The sequence below is a fragment of the Panthera uncia genome, assembly GCF_023721935.1.
Source record: "Panthera uncia isolate 11264 chromosome D3 unlocalized genomic scaffold, Puncia_PCG_1.0 HiC_scaffold_8, whole genome shotgun sequence".
Taxonomy (NCBI): domain Eukaryota; kingdom Metazoa; phylum Chordata; class Mammalia; order Carnivora; family Felidae; genus Panthera; species Panthera uncia.
In genome coordinates, this window is record NW_026057586.1 from 74,785,899 (window position 1) to 74,799,940 (window position 14,042).

Sequence of the window (14,042 nt, forward strand, 5' to 3'; positions counted from 1 at the left end):
ATTCAACAAGATAGATATTGGTTTTTTCTTTTTAGTGTTTATTTATTTTTGAGAGAGAGCAGACGCCTGAGAGGGAGAGAGACAGAAAGAGAAAGAACCCCAAACAGGCTCCATGGCATCAGCACAGAGCCCTACATGGGGCTCGAACTCACAAACCCTGAGATCATGACCTGAGCTGAAATCAAGACTTGGATCTTAACCGACTGAGCCACCCAGGTGCCGCAAGATAGATATTGATATTCCCATTTTACAAATGAGGAAACTGGTCCCAAAAATGTTAAGTAGTAATGTAGTAAGTGATGGAGCTGGGATTTAAGTACTTTACTGCTTTTGGCCATTGAGAACAATAACAAAATTTCATTTCTGAACCAAATACATTGATCTCGTAGTACAGTCCGAAGGAATGAGAAGCTTTCTTATAAATCCCTTTTTGGTGAATTTTTTTTTCTTCTTTAGCAGTGGTCTTCAGGCTTTATTGTGCATCAAAATCACCTGGAGAAGATTGCTTCACTGGGCTTCACCTGGGGTCCCAGGACCCAAGCCTATTCAAGTGGCCTGCACAACACATTTTCTGGAAACTTTCTTGACTTTCTAAGTCGTTAGTTCTTAATTGCTGATAGCATTTTCAGGGCCCATTCATTAATAGGTTATTTACCCTTTACAGGTCTATTTGAAACTCTGCAGATGTCTCAGAGTTTTTCCCTTTTGCTAAAAAAAAAAAAAAAAAAAAATCCCCTCCAGGCTTCATTTTTGAGCTGTCCTTGATGGTATGCCACCACCTACTCTTGAAATTCTCCTCTCTTAGCTTCGGTGATTCACTTTTATGCTACCCTCCATAGACAAGCACAAAAAATGTTTCTTGAATTTGAATAGAACTGTGTCTGTATTGCCCCCAGCTACTCAACCAAATATTTTCTTATCTCCCCTGAGACCATAAAAATATATTATTTGCTCAGTTAAATTACCACATTTTATTATTTTTTAAATTGTATTTTAGAGAATGTGTGTGAGCAGAGGAGAAGGGCAGAGGGAGAGAGGGAGAGAATCTTAAGCAGAGATGGACACAGGGCTCAATCCCACAACCCCGGGATCATGACCTGAGCCAAAATCAAGAGTTGGGTGCTCAACCAAGTGAGCCACCCAGGTGTCCCCACATTTTATTTATTAAAAGCTGTGAAGACATGGTGAATATCATAAAATTTAGGATAAAAGATTTGTCAGTTGTACTGGTTATTTCCCATCAGGCTTTCACGTTCTTAAGTACAGAGGGGAAAACTATACCGCAGAACACCAGATTCTAAGAGCCAAAATAAATCCTCAGTTTAGGAATCCTTATGTTTGCCATCCCGTGGCTGAGCTCTGCTGGATTTCCTAAATTACTTCAACTGACACCTGTCTCTCCTTAGTCTTTCCAGCTGCTCAGAAAAAAAATAGCATAATTACTCATCTAATCAGTATGTCCCTGAAGAGTTTGACAAACTATAGAAGAGCATTAACAGAAGGAGAGAGACACAGAGAGAATACGAACTTCTAACTGCAGCTCATTACTGGTAAGACACTTGACTTCTGTCCCGTCAGGAATCATAGAAAAATAACAGGTTTGAGATCTTAAAAAATCAAAAGGGAGATATACTTTATTTCCTCTCTCTCTAAATAATTATGTATTTACCTATAATCTCTAAAGTTGGCTATTGAAGGAATAATGAAACTTCTATAACTGCAGGGTAACTACTACCTTTTAAAGACCTTGGGGCGCCCAGGTGGCTCAGTCAGTTGAGCGTCCGACTTCAGCTCAGGGCATGGTCTTGCAGTTCATGAGTTTGAGCCCCGCGTCGGGCTCTGTGCTAATAGACAGCTCAAAGCCTGGAGCCTGCTTCAGATTCTGTGTCTCTCTCTCTCTCTTCCCCTCCCCTGCTCATGCTCTGCCTGTCTCTGTCTCTCAAAAACAAATAAATGTTAAAAAAAAAAAAAAAAAAAAAACAGTACCTGTGCTTTCTTTAAAAAAAAATTTTTTTTTTAATGTTTATTTTTGAGAGAGAGACAGAGCGTGAGCGAGGGAGAAATAGAACTTGAAGCAGACTCCAGGCTCTGAGCTGTCAGCACAGGGGCTCGAACTCACAGACTGTGAGATCATGACCTGAGCCGAAGTCAGATGCTTAACTGACTAAACCACCCAGGCGCCCCATACCTGTGCTCTCTTTAATGACAAAGTGGTTTATTTGCTTATACCCTAACCTGGTCTAGGAAGACAATGTCATCAGGTTAATGAGACTACAGAGATAATAAGAAATGTACTTTCTGTGATTGTGTTGCCCTTCAAACTAAACGTGTATAATTGTAAAATCAGACCAGGTTAACAAAAACAAGTCCCACCATGCTTGACAGTGTCAGAATGTGTGTTTATCACACAATGGTGTGTGATGTTTTACCTTCTGAGCTGCTCGTTGCCTTCTCAGAGCCTGTCCTACTTTAAGAAAACGTCATATACAGAAATCTGACTTATCAGGTAATGTAGGAAACGGTTATGTGTACATTGTAATGTATATGGACAAGTTCCTTGATATATTTAACAATTTCATCAACTCTTTTAAAAAATATCATAAAATATAGGGTAGGATGCGTATATTTTTCCATTTATAAAAACCACTGAGTTTTTTAGGAACACACACTTAGCTTAAATCCTGTTCGACCATATAGTGTTTACCCTGACCAAGTGCATTCTCTCCTTCATTGCACCTGCTTCTACTATTAGGATGATCAAAAAACGTGGTATTCTTAAAGTAAAATATTAAGATAAAAAGTTCCACTTTTCTTCTCCAGTATTCACAGTGTACTCTGTTATCAGAATTCAAATGAATGAACAAATGTAACTCAGTAAATAGTTCTCGGCTCCATTTTGCTTCCTGCGATTGTCTGTTTTTGCTCTGCCCTGTTCAAAAGGATTTTAGACCATTCGCTGTTTTCCAAGTTGTGATGAGATAAGGTAAATTAAAATGGGGCCAAAGAAAAGAAAAAGTATGGGTGGAGACAGAGAGCCAGAAATAATTCTAAAAATGCAAACCATATTGGCCAACACCTTTACTACTGGTTGTCCACAAATACCACAGCGAGCTTTCTAGCAGCCAACTTTCAGAAGAAAAAAAAAAAACTTCACAGTGCCTTTGGATAAAAAGAACCCAGTTCAGGTGAGTTGCATCTGTTCTTGGTCTTAAGATCAGACAGACCTTTATCCTGAAGGTCCTCAAAAAGAGGATGCAGCTTTGAGTTTTGCAGCATTTCACAGTTAGCACTCAAATGTTTGTTGAATGAATTATAGTGCCCTTCAATATAAGCTAGTGGCATTTCATGAAAATACATTTCAGCAACAGTAATTTTGCCAAAATTAGAAGCACACGGGCGCCTGGGTGGCTCAGCCGGTTGAGCGACTGACCAGCTCAGGTCATGATCTCATGGTTTGTGAGTTCAAGCCCCGCATCGGGCTCTGTGCTGACAGCTCAGAGCCTGGAGCCTGCTTCTGATTCTGTGTCTCCCTCTCTCTCTGCCCCTCCCCCGCTCATGCTCTGTCTCTGTCTCAGAAATGAATAAACATTAAAAAAAAAAGAAAAAGGCACACAGCCAGCAGCAGAAAGTGGTGGTCCAGATTGCTAGCTTATGCTCGTCTAATGTTATGTTTTAGAATATCTAGAGAAATGAATGGGTTGTTAGTTCATCAACTGATTACTCCTGAGTATTGATCTCTTGATAAATGTTGGCAGCAGTCTAGACATGTAGTTTGTTGCCAGCTGAATATAGACCTCTTTGTCTTAACAGTGCTCACAGCACATTTGTATCTTCATCAGAACCAAGGAACCTAAAAAGGCCTAACGACAAGCCCATCTTTCCCCCTTATGCTAGGCAAGCAGTGGGACGTTCCCACAGGCCTAGGACTTTGCTCAAAAAATCCTGTATAATCCAGTCCAGTACATAAAGACATGAGTAGTTGATTTCCTAAAGTTCTGTTCCTTACAGCTGAGTTAGCTTTAGTCCAAAAAATTTAGAGCAAATACGATGACCAGATCTCCACCTTAGCCAAAATAAAATCTTTTAAAGCTCTCAGAGAATATTAAACCACTTCCTGATGTAGTGTCTGTGATATATTGTGTTGTACATCAAAGTGACCCCAAAAAGGCGCACTTAGGATTTATACTTATACACTAATTTAAATTGGAAGAACCTTGATCGGTGGTTGTTCTTTCTTTCTTTCTTTCTTTTTTTTTTTTATCTTTATCTTTGAGAGAGACAGAGAGACAGAGTGTGAGCAGGGGAGGAACAGAGAGACAGGGAGACACAGAATCTGAAGCAGGCTCCAGGCTCTGACCTGTCAGCACAGAGCCTGACGCGGGGCTCGAACTCACAAACCATGAGATCATGACCTGAGCCGAAGTCGGATGCTCAACTGGCTGAGCCACCCAGGCACCCCTGTTGTTCTTCTGACACTAATTAACTGGCAGGCTCAGTTGTCAGTTGAACCCCACCCAATTCAAGATAAAACCATATCATCTGCTTATAAAAGGTTGCTTGTCTTAATATTTCTCTGTAACAAGGCAGGATATATGCAGTTCATCCAAAAATGATATTGGATCACATTAACTCAAGGAGAAATACTGTGTAGTTATTATTTTTTTAATGAGAAAAAGCAGTATGTATTGATGTAAAAGGATGCCCTTGACGTACTATTGAATGAAAGCTTAATTTGTGAAATAATATTAATCCTCATTTTTAAAAAAGGCAATTTTATACCAAGTGCATTTATTTCTAGAGATTATTTCTAGAGATTATGGGAATCCATTATTTTGTACCTTTTTCTATCATTTGAGGTTTTTTGGTAATCATATATATTCTCCCCCCCCCCCCAGAAAAATAGATGTTCATTTGTTTTAGAAGGGAAGATAATATATAGCCAAGGCAAGGTGTACAGTGAGAACCTTGGTTTCCTTAACCATGTAGGGATAGTAATAGAGCATCTTTGTATTAGTTTGCTACAACTGCCATAACAAAGTAACACGGACTGGGTGACTTAAAAAAACAGAAATGTATTCCTGGAGGCCAAAAGTCCAAGATCAAGGTGTCGGCAGGGTTGGTTTCATTCTGAAACAGCTTATAGATTACTGTCTTCATATGTAGATGGTGCTGTTCCCCTGGCCTTCTGTGTGTGCATGTGTCTGGTTGGTCTCTCTCACCTAATGTCCTCCTCTTATAAAGACACCAATTATATTGGATTAGCGCCCACCCTATCTACCCCCATTTTAATTTAATTACCTCTTTAAATGCTCTGTCTCCAAATACAGTCAACATTACTAATTATAGTTATTCTGTGAAACAAAAGAAATCTTGCCTATAAAGCAGTTAGCATAATTAGCCTGACAGTATAAGCTCAGTAAAGGTGAACTGTTATCATTATTTTAACCTTTAGGAAGTTTTCAGTTTCCTAGGCAAAAGACCATCTCTTCTACCTGGATTCTTAGTAGTAGATTCTTGGTGTAGCTTCTTTGCAAGCATCAATAATTGGAAATTTGTCTGCCTCCTAAAGCTTGACCCGTAACTATTTCCTGTTCAGTCATGGTTGATGACAAGGCAACTAACAATAGCAAATAATATGCTATAATTTAGATGGCTTTTTCTGTGATGGTAGATGGTTGTCTGTGATGAAATAGCAATAGCTCAAGTCTTTCAGTGAGTATTTAAACATTGCTTTCAGTAACCCAGACTTAGGTTAAGTGAATAGCCCAGATACAGTTTGGCTGGAATGTCTAGTAATAACATCATGATGAATAAATGTATGTTATTGTGTAGTAATAACAGTAAAATTGGGATGGCAAGGAGAGGGGAGAAGAGTGAAGGGTAGTCTTTTATGAAGATGGAATAAACTGTTCTAGATCCAGCCAAGCAGTTTCATGTCTGTAGAGTTAATAGAGATTACCAAGTAAGGCAGGATAAAGGCCCATAATTCGGAATGGCCCCTGGATAGCTCAGGAGGCAGAGTCTTCAGCAAAGACTTTATTTAAGCTGCTTAAGTTGGTTGTTAGCTATACGGTATGGGTAACTCTTATTGGACTTCAGTCACAGTGGCTTGGAATCTGTTAAACCTAGGTTCGTTGATCTTGTTTTGTAAAGCTACAATACATGAACCTCCTGTTTGAGCAAATGTGTGGGGCCCCACCACTTCATCTAACCAACTTCATTCTGTTTTGTGTAGTAGTCACCCACGGTCTGCCTCTAAGGATCAGGCAGTGCTTGATTTTAGCTAAGCTTATTTGAGGCAATAAGAAATTCAGAGTAAGCTTCAGATTATATGACATGCTTGCTGACTCTGCACCCCACCACACCACCACCCCAGTACCTCATTAGTCTGTCTAAAGCTTTCACGTCCTTTGCAACAGTTCTTAAATTAGGTTCTACGAAAATGGAACAGTTAAAACTGGTTTTAAGGTAACCACAGCCTACCAGTGTTTGAAAAGAAGAGGAATCCTTGTCTTAAAACAGCCAGGATAGGGGCACCTAGGTGGCTCAGTCAGTTAAGCATCCAACTGCAGCTCAAGTCATGTTCTTGCAGTTTGTGGGTTTGAGCCCTGCACTTGACTCTGTGCTGACAGCTGGAGCCTGGAGCCTGCTTCGGATCCTGTGTCTCCCTCTCTCTCTCTGCCTCTCCCCGACTTGTGCTTACCCTCTCGGTCTTTCTCAAAAATAAATAAATAAACACTTAAAAAAAAAAAAAAAAGCCAGGATAGAGTCTTAAATAGTCCTCAGTTAGTAAAAATTGAACTAGACTTAGATACTACCCCTAAGCCTATCTGGCAGTACTCTCAGCACCCTGTTTCATTTACCCAGTCTTAAGACAGAGGCTCTGTACCAGCTGTGCCTAGGGTCAAATCAGAGATGACTGGCAACTTTACAGTCCAGACATCAATATATAATGCCAGCAGAAAGCATAGGAGAAGCTAACTATGCCTGCTAGCCAGTCCCAGTGGTAGAGATGGGGGTTAACAATTTCTGTAAATTTACTATGCTGTCTCCAGGATTCTGAGAACCAGACTGTGCATAGTAAATGTTGTTGTCAATCCATTCATAAGTGAATCTGAAAAATGCAATTTAAATTATTATAGGTCTTTTCCAAAGCATGCCCACAAGGAAGAAGCAGTCTTCATATCCCCGTGGCTCCACACAGGCCCTCATGACTTGCACCACCAGTCTTAGAGTTTAACTGTCCACAAATCGTTAGGACTTCCATGAGAAACATGAATTAAAGTTTAAAAACCATAGAAATGAAACCGTATACTGAAAACTAGGGCAGGTGTCTTAGCAGGGGAAATATATGCAAAACATTATGTCCAGTTTGTTGTGGAACTAAACAGAATTGACAGGGTAAAGTTTGTCCCCAGAGCCAGTCCTGTAGCAATGACCAGGGCTGACTGAGGTGAGAACAACCCGTATACTTGCTAATCTCTGTTAAAGTGTCTTCCTCTGATTGCCAGAGAAATAGAAGCCCCCAGTACTAGATAGGAAAAGATGAATGTTCCAAAATACAGGGCCTTTTTTTTTTTTTTTTTAATTAAAAACTCCCAGGAAGGCCAACACATCAGAGTCCTGACCATATTCAGAAGAGGAGTGTTAGCCATATTTTAGGGAGTCTATCACATCTATATACATACGTATATAGTCTCCTTTGGTCTTATTGGAGAATTTGTCACCCGTTAGGGCTGCCCTTCCAGTGGGACAGTTTGCTAAGCCACTAATTAGCCAAGTTTACAGAGGACCAGGGTGAAAGGTACCTAACTAGTCAATACTCCACAGGCTTTTCTAGGCAGGTCACCAATTCTAACTGAAGTCATAACCAATTGAGGCTTCTTCAGCACCAGTAACAGATAAGGGAGTTTTAGACAGTGGTTGATAGAACAGGAAGCCAAATGGCAAAGTCAAACTATTCCAGTAGGAGGCAGATTTCCTGTATCTAGCAGATTTTGAGTTGTAAGCGTAGGAAACTATAAAGTGAAGAACATTTCGAGTACCACCTGAGCCTCATGGTTTGGTTAAGAGTCCCTTCCAGGAAGAATTCTGACCTCTCCAAGACGGCATCCTGTATTCTTCCTAAAAAGACAAGGTTCCAGTACCTCAACAATGTTCTAGTACCTCCAGGACTTAAAAACAGCATGAATAAGAATAAAAGGGGACCTCTCCTTCACTTCAAAATCTGCTCAGTTTGGAACCTGAATATTTAAAAGAACTACCTAGAAGCACTTCTGCTTCCAACCAAGATGGAGTAACAGGAACTGGACTTACTATCCCACCTGAAATAATGATTTCTAAGATTCTGTTCATCAGACAACAAAGGACAAATCCTGAGAGATGATAAACTATTTTTCTAGCTGTATTAAGATAGTCTTCTCTGTCCTCTTCACCTCCAGAAAAGTTGAATTGATAGTAACAGAGTTGAGTGGTAGTACCAGAGGCTGGAAGGTGGGGGAAAGAGGAGAGACTGATGAAAGATATAGGATGAGTAAGTTCTAGAGACCTAATGTACACTGTGGTGACTATAGTTAATAATAATGTATTTATGTACTTAAAATTTGCTTAGGGAGTAGATCTCAGGTATTCTGACCATGAAAAAAGGTAATTATGGGAGGCAGTGGGTATATTAATGAGTTTTATTGTGGTAATTGTTTCATAGTGTATATACACCCCAAAACATCATGTTGTGTACGGTAAATAGTACAGTTTTTACTAATCAGAAACAAATTTAAGAAAAAGGGAAAACATTAAAGACAATTTGTAGGAGAAACATTCCCTGCCTGGTGGAGACAGAGCTGGGAGTCTAGAAAGCCTGAGGCAGCCAGAGTTAATAGGACAGAGTATGAAAGACAAGAGCAACAAACAGAGAAAGTCCCAGAGACCTGCAGGTGCACTCCTTGAGCATTCATCAGAGTATCAATCAGTGCGTGCATGTGAGGAAATCACCTAAGGCTAAGGAAGGAATAATGTGAAGGGGTTAAAAGAGTACCTGCTCCTGTCAGCCAGATTGGAAAACTGTATGACTCACGTGGCATTTGGTAGGGTAAAACTCACAATATCTGGAGTACAAAGATGACCAGGCAACAAAGAAAAAGGAGAACATGACCAATGATGGAAATAATCAAAACCAACCCAGAACTGACACATGTATGTTGGAATTAGCAGAGAAATACATCAAACCTGTTACTATAAGTTATATTCCATCTGTACAAAATGTTAGATAGATACAGACGGAAGATGTTTTAAAATACCCAAATCAAGCCTCTGGAGAGGAAAACGACGATGTCTGAGACCAAAAATACACCGAATGGGCACTCAGTGGCAGCCCCCGCCCAGACCAGACTCTGATGCTCATGTACCTCACTCTGCTTCCTCTGCAACCATGTCTGACAAACCCGATATGGCTGATAGGGAGAAACTCAAGAAGTCAAACTGAAGAATATAGAAACGCAAAATCTACTTCCTTCAAAAGAAACAGCTAACCAGAAGAAGCAAGCAGGCAAAATGTAGTGAAGTGTGCACTAACAATGTGCACTGTACATTCCACAAGCATTGCCTACTTATTCTGCTGCTTCTAGCTCTTTAACTTTGTAAATTGTAAAGAATTTGGATCAAGTTTAAATGCTGACCCTTTTCACACCAAAGATTCGATGGCTGGGGCACCTGGGTAGCTCAGTCAGTTAAGTGTCTGACTTCAGCTCAGGTCATGATCTCGCAGTCTGTAGGTTTGAACCCTGTGTCTGTGCTGTAAGCACAGAGCTTGGAGCCTGCTTCCGATTCTGTGTCTCCCTCTTTCTCTGCCCTCCCCTGCTTGTACTCTGTCTCAAAAAATAAGTAAACATTAAAAAAAAAAAAGGGGGGGGCGCCTGGGTGGCTCAGTCGGTTAAGCCTCCAACTTAGGCTCAGGTCATAATCTTGTGGTTTGTGAGTTTGAGCCCCACGTCAGGCTCTGTGCTGACAGCTCAGAGCCTGGAACCTGCTTCAGATTCTATGTCTCCCTCTCTCTCTGCTCCTCCCCTGCTCAAGCTCTGTCTCTCTCTGTCTCTCAATAATAAACAAATGTTAAAAAAAAAAAAAAAAAAAGAATCTAGGACTACTGACGACAAAGGCCACACCTCCCATCTGCCTCTCTGGCTGGCAGGAAAGGAAAAGAACTTGCATGTTGGTGAAGGAAGAAGCTAGCTGGGACAACAGTGAAATCTAGAGTAAAATTCAAGCTTTCCAAGATGTCCCGCAGGCTGTAAAATGCAGTTGCATCAGAGCATTATTTTTTTTGTTCAAATTATTTTAACTACTAGAATGCACAATTTTTTCAATGTGTAAATAAAAAGTTTTAAAACCTGAAAAACATACACTGGATGAGATTAACAGCAATTAGACATTACAGAAGAAAAGATTAATAAACTTGAAGTCACAGTGACAGAAAATATCCAAAATGAAATAGAGAAAAGAGGGGGAAATTGTTTTTAATGGAAAGAGTGTCTTTGACCTATCATTGAACATCAAAGAAGAACCTCCAGTGGGCTAATATATGGGTAATTGGGGTCTCTACAAGAGAGAAGAAAGGGAAGGAAAGAAAAATACTTGAAGGGGCACCTGAGTGACTAAGTCAGCTAAGCATCTGACTTCGGCTCAGGTCATCATCTCACAGTTGGTGGGTTCTAGCCCCGCATCGGGCTCTCTGCTTATCAGCACAGCCCGCTTCGGATCCTCTGTCCCCCTCACCCGCTCACACTCTACCTCTCTCTCTCTCAAAAATAAATAAACATTGGGGCGCCTGGGTGGCTCAGTCGGTTGAGCGTCCGACCTCAGCTCAGGTCACGATCTCGCGTTCCGTGAGTTCGAGCCCCGCGTCCGGCTCTGGGCTGATGGCTCGGAGCCTGGAGCCTGCTTCTGATTCTGTGTCTCCCTCTCTCTCTGTCCCTCCCCCATTCATGCTCTGTCTCAAAAATAAATAAATGTTAAATAAATAAACAAACAAACATTAAAAAAAAAATACTTGAAGAATTAGTGGCCAAAATTTTTCCAAACTTGAAATAAGCTATAACCCACTGCTCTAAGGAGCTTGATAAACCCATAGTACAGGAAACATGAAGAAAACTACTCCAAGGCCCATCATAATCAAGTCACTCAAAACCAGTCATAAAAGAGAAAATCCAAAGGAGCCAGAGGTGGATGGGGGGGTGGGAGTGGGCAGAAGAACACATTACACAGAGAGGAACAAAAACAAGGGTGAACACTGGATTTCTCACCGAGAATAATATAAATGAGAAGACAGTGGAACAACAGCTTTAAAGTACAGAAAGGAAAAACCATCAACATAAAATTCTGTGTTGACAAATTCTGTTGGCAAAAGTATCTTTCAAAAATTAAGGCAAAATAAAGCTGTTTTCGGATACCCAAAACCTGAAACATTTATCACCAACCACTTTCCATTATAAGAAGTGTGAAAGGAAGTACTTCAAACACATTAAAAAGTGTACCAGCTGATAGTCTGGATTTACACAAAAGGAATAAAGATCACCAGAAGTGGTAACAACATTGATAAGTATAAAATAATTTTTTCTTATTATTTAAAACTTTTTAGAATATAATTGACTATATAAACAAAATTAACAATATATTGTGGAATTTGTAGCATAACATGTAAAAGTAAAACGCACGGTAATAGTACAAAGATTGGGTGAGTAACAAATGTGAACTGTTGTCAGGTTTTTATACTGTACGTGAAGTACCATAATATAACTTGAAGGTACACTGTATTGGTTAAAGATGTTTAATATAAATGTTACAGCAACCACTAAAATAAAAGAACGAGTACAGATAATAAGACAGCAAAAGCGATAAAACAGAATCATTAAAAATACGGTATTAATCCAAAAGAAGTTAGATAAAGGAGAACAGCAAAAAATACAAATGGCAACATGATAGTCTCAAATCTAATCATAACAATAATCACGTAAAATGAAATTGGCCTAAACACTACAATCAGAAGGCAACAATTATCAGATTGAATTAAAATGCATGATCCAATTACATGGTGCTTACAAGAAGCAGATATGAAGCCAGAAAAAGATTTAAAGTAAAAGGTTGGGGAAGGATATACCTTATAATCATCAAAAGAAAGCTAGGATAACTATATTAATACCAGACAAAAGCTGCTTTCAGAGCAAGGAATATTTACAGACAAGGCTATTTCATAATGATAAAGGGGTCAATTAAACAACAAGACGTAATAATCCTAAATGTTTATGCACCTCATAAAAGATCCTCAATGGGCCGCCTGGGTGGCGCAGTCGGTTAAGCGTCCGACTTCAGCCAGGTCACGATCTCGCGGTCCGTGAGTTCGAGCCCCGCGTCGGGCTCTGGGCTGATGGCTCGGAGCCTGGAGGCTGTTTCCGATTCTCTGTCTCCCTCTCTCTCTGCCCCTCCCCCGTTCATGCTCTGTCTCTCTCTGTCCCAAAAATAAATAAAAAAACGTTGAAAAAAAAAAATTAAAAGATCCTCAAAATACATGAAGCAAAAATTGATAGAACTTCAAGGAGAAATAAAACGGGTGCCTGAGTGGCTCACTCGGTTGAGTGTCCGACTTTGGCTTAGGTTGTGATCTCGCGGTTTGTGAATTCAGCCCCCCACATTGGGTGCCCTTTTGTCAGCCTGTCAGCGCAGAGCCCACTTTGTATCGTCTGCTCCTCCCCCACTTGTGCTGTCCCCAAAATAAATGTTAAGAAATCCACAAGTGTAGCTGAAGATTTCAGTACCTCTCAGTATTCGATAAAACAAGTTGTCAGGAAATCAGTAAGGATATAGTGGCTTGAATAGTATTCTCCATCAACTTCAGCTGATTGGCATTCATAGAACACTCCCTTCAACCGGAAAATGTGCATTCTTCTCAAGTGCCCGTGGAACATTTACCAGTTTAGAACGTATCTGGGGACATAAAATAAGTCTCAGTAAGTGGATACTAAGCATACAAAGTATGATCTCTGATCTCTGTTAATTAGCAGGGGGCTGCCATAACAAAATACTACAGGCTGGGTAGCTTAAACAACAGAAAATTATTTTTTTTTACAGTTCTGGAGGCTGGAAATCGAAGGTCAGGGTGCCAGCAGGATTGGGTTTTGGTGAGCACTCTTCCTGGCTTGCAGAAAGACCCCTTCTTGCTGTGTGGTCACATGGTCTTTCCTCAGTGTGTGCCCACTCAGCAGGCTCTCTGGTATTTCTTCTAAGAAGGATACTAATTCCGTCATGAGGGCCCCACCCTCAAGACCTCAACAGAATTACATCCCAAAGACCCAGTCGCCAAATACCATCATACTAGGTGTTAGGGCTTCAACAAATGAACTTTTGGGGGTTAGAGAATGACACATTCAGTCCCTAACAGATCACAGTTGAATCAGATTAGAAATCAATAGCAGAAAGATGTCTAGAAAATTCCCAGATATTTTAAAACAAAAATAACACTTCCAAATGCATCAAAAAAGAAGTCATGTAGAAAAACGGAAAATATTGTGCATGAAAAGAAAGTGAAAAACACTAAATTTATGGAATTTTGCAAAAGCAGTACTCAGAGGAGGGATTCCAGTTCTAAATGCCTGGATTAGAATAGAAGAAAAAGGTGTCAATGATCTAAACTTTAAACTTAATAAACTAGGTGGGGTGAGGGGGGGTGCAAATTGAAACCAATTTAGTAAATGGACTAAAGGTAAGACTGAAGATCAAAGCCAAAATAAGTGAATTATTTTCTCTAGGGGTAGAGAAAAACCAGTGAAACCAAAAGCTAATTTTTAAAGACCAATAGAAGTTGGTAAATCTCTAGCCAGGCTATGGGGCACCTGAGTGGCTCAGTCGGTTAAGCGTCTAACTCTTGGTTTTGGCTCAGGTCATGACCTCACAGTTTCATGAGTTCAAGCCCCACATTGGGCTCTGCACTAATGGTGTGGAGCCTGCTTGGCATTCTCTCTCTCTCTCTCTCTCTCTCTCTCTCTCTCTGTACC

The 14,042-nt window shown here is 40.3% G+C and overlaps 1 protein-coding gene across 2 annotated transcripts in view; it reads left to right on the plus strand.

Moving 5' to 3' along the window:
- The window catches only part of SPPL3 (signal peptide peptidase like 3), a 152,192-nt gene that overhangs the window by 103,061 nt on the left and 35,089 nt on the right, over window positions 1–14,042 (plus strand). The window contains exon 2 of one of the 2 annotated variants that reach the window (XM_049619226.1): window positions 1,407–1,550. The exons of the other annotated variant lie outside the window; for it this stretch is intronic. The gene's annotated coding sequence lies outside the window, so the exon portion shown is untranslated. The remainder of the gene's footprint in view (window positions 1–1,406; window positions 1,551–14,042) is intronic. 2 annotated transcript variants of the gene reach the window in all.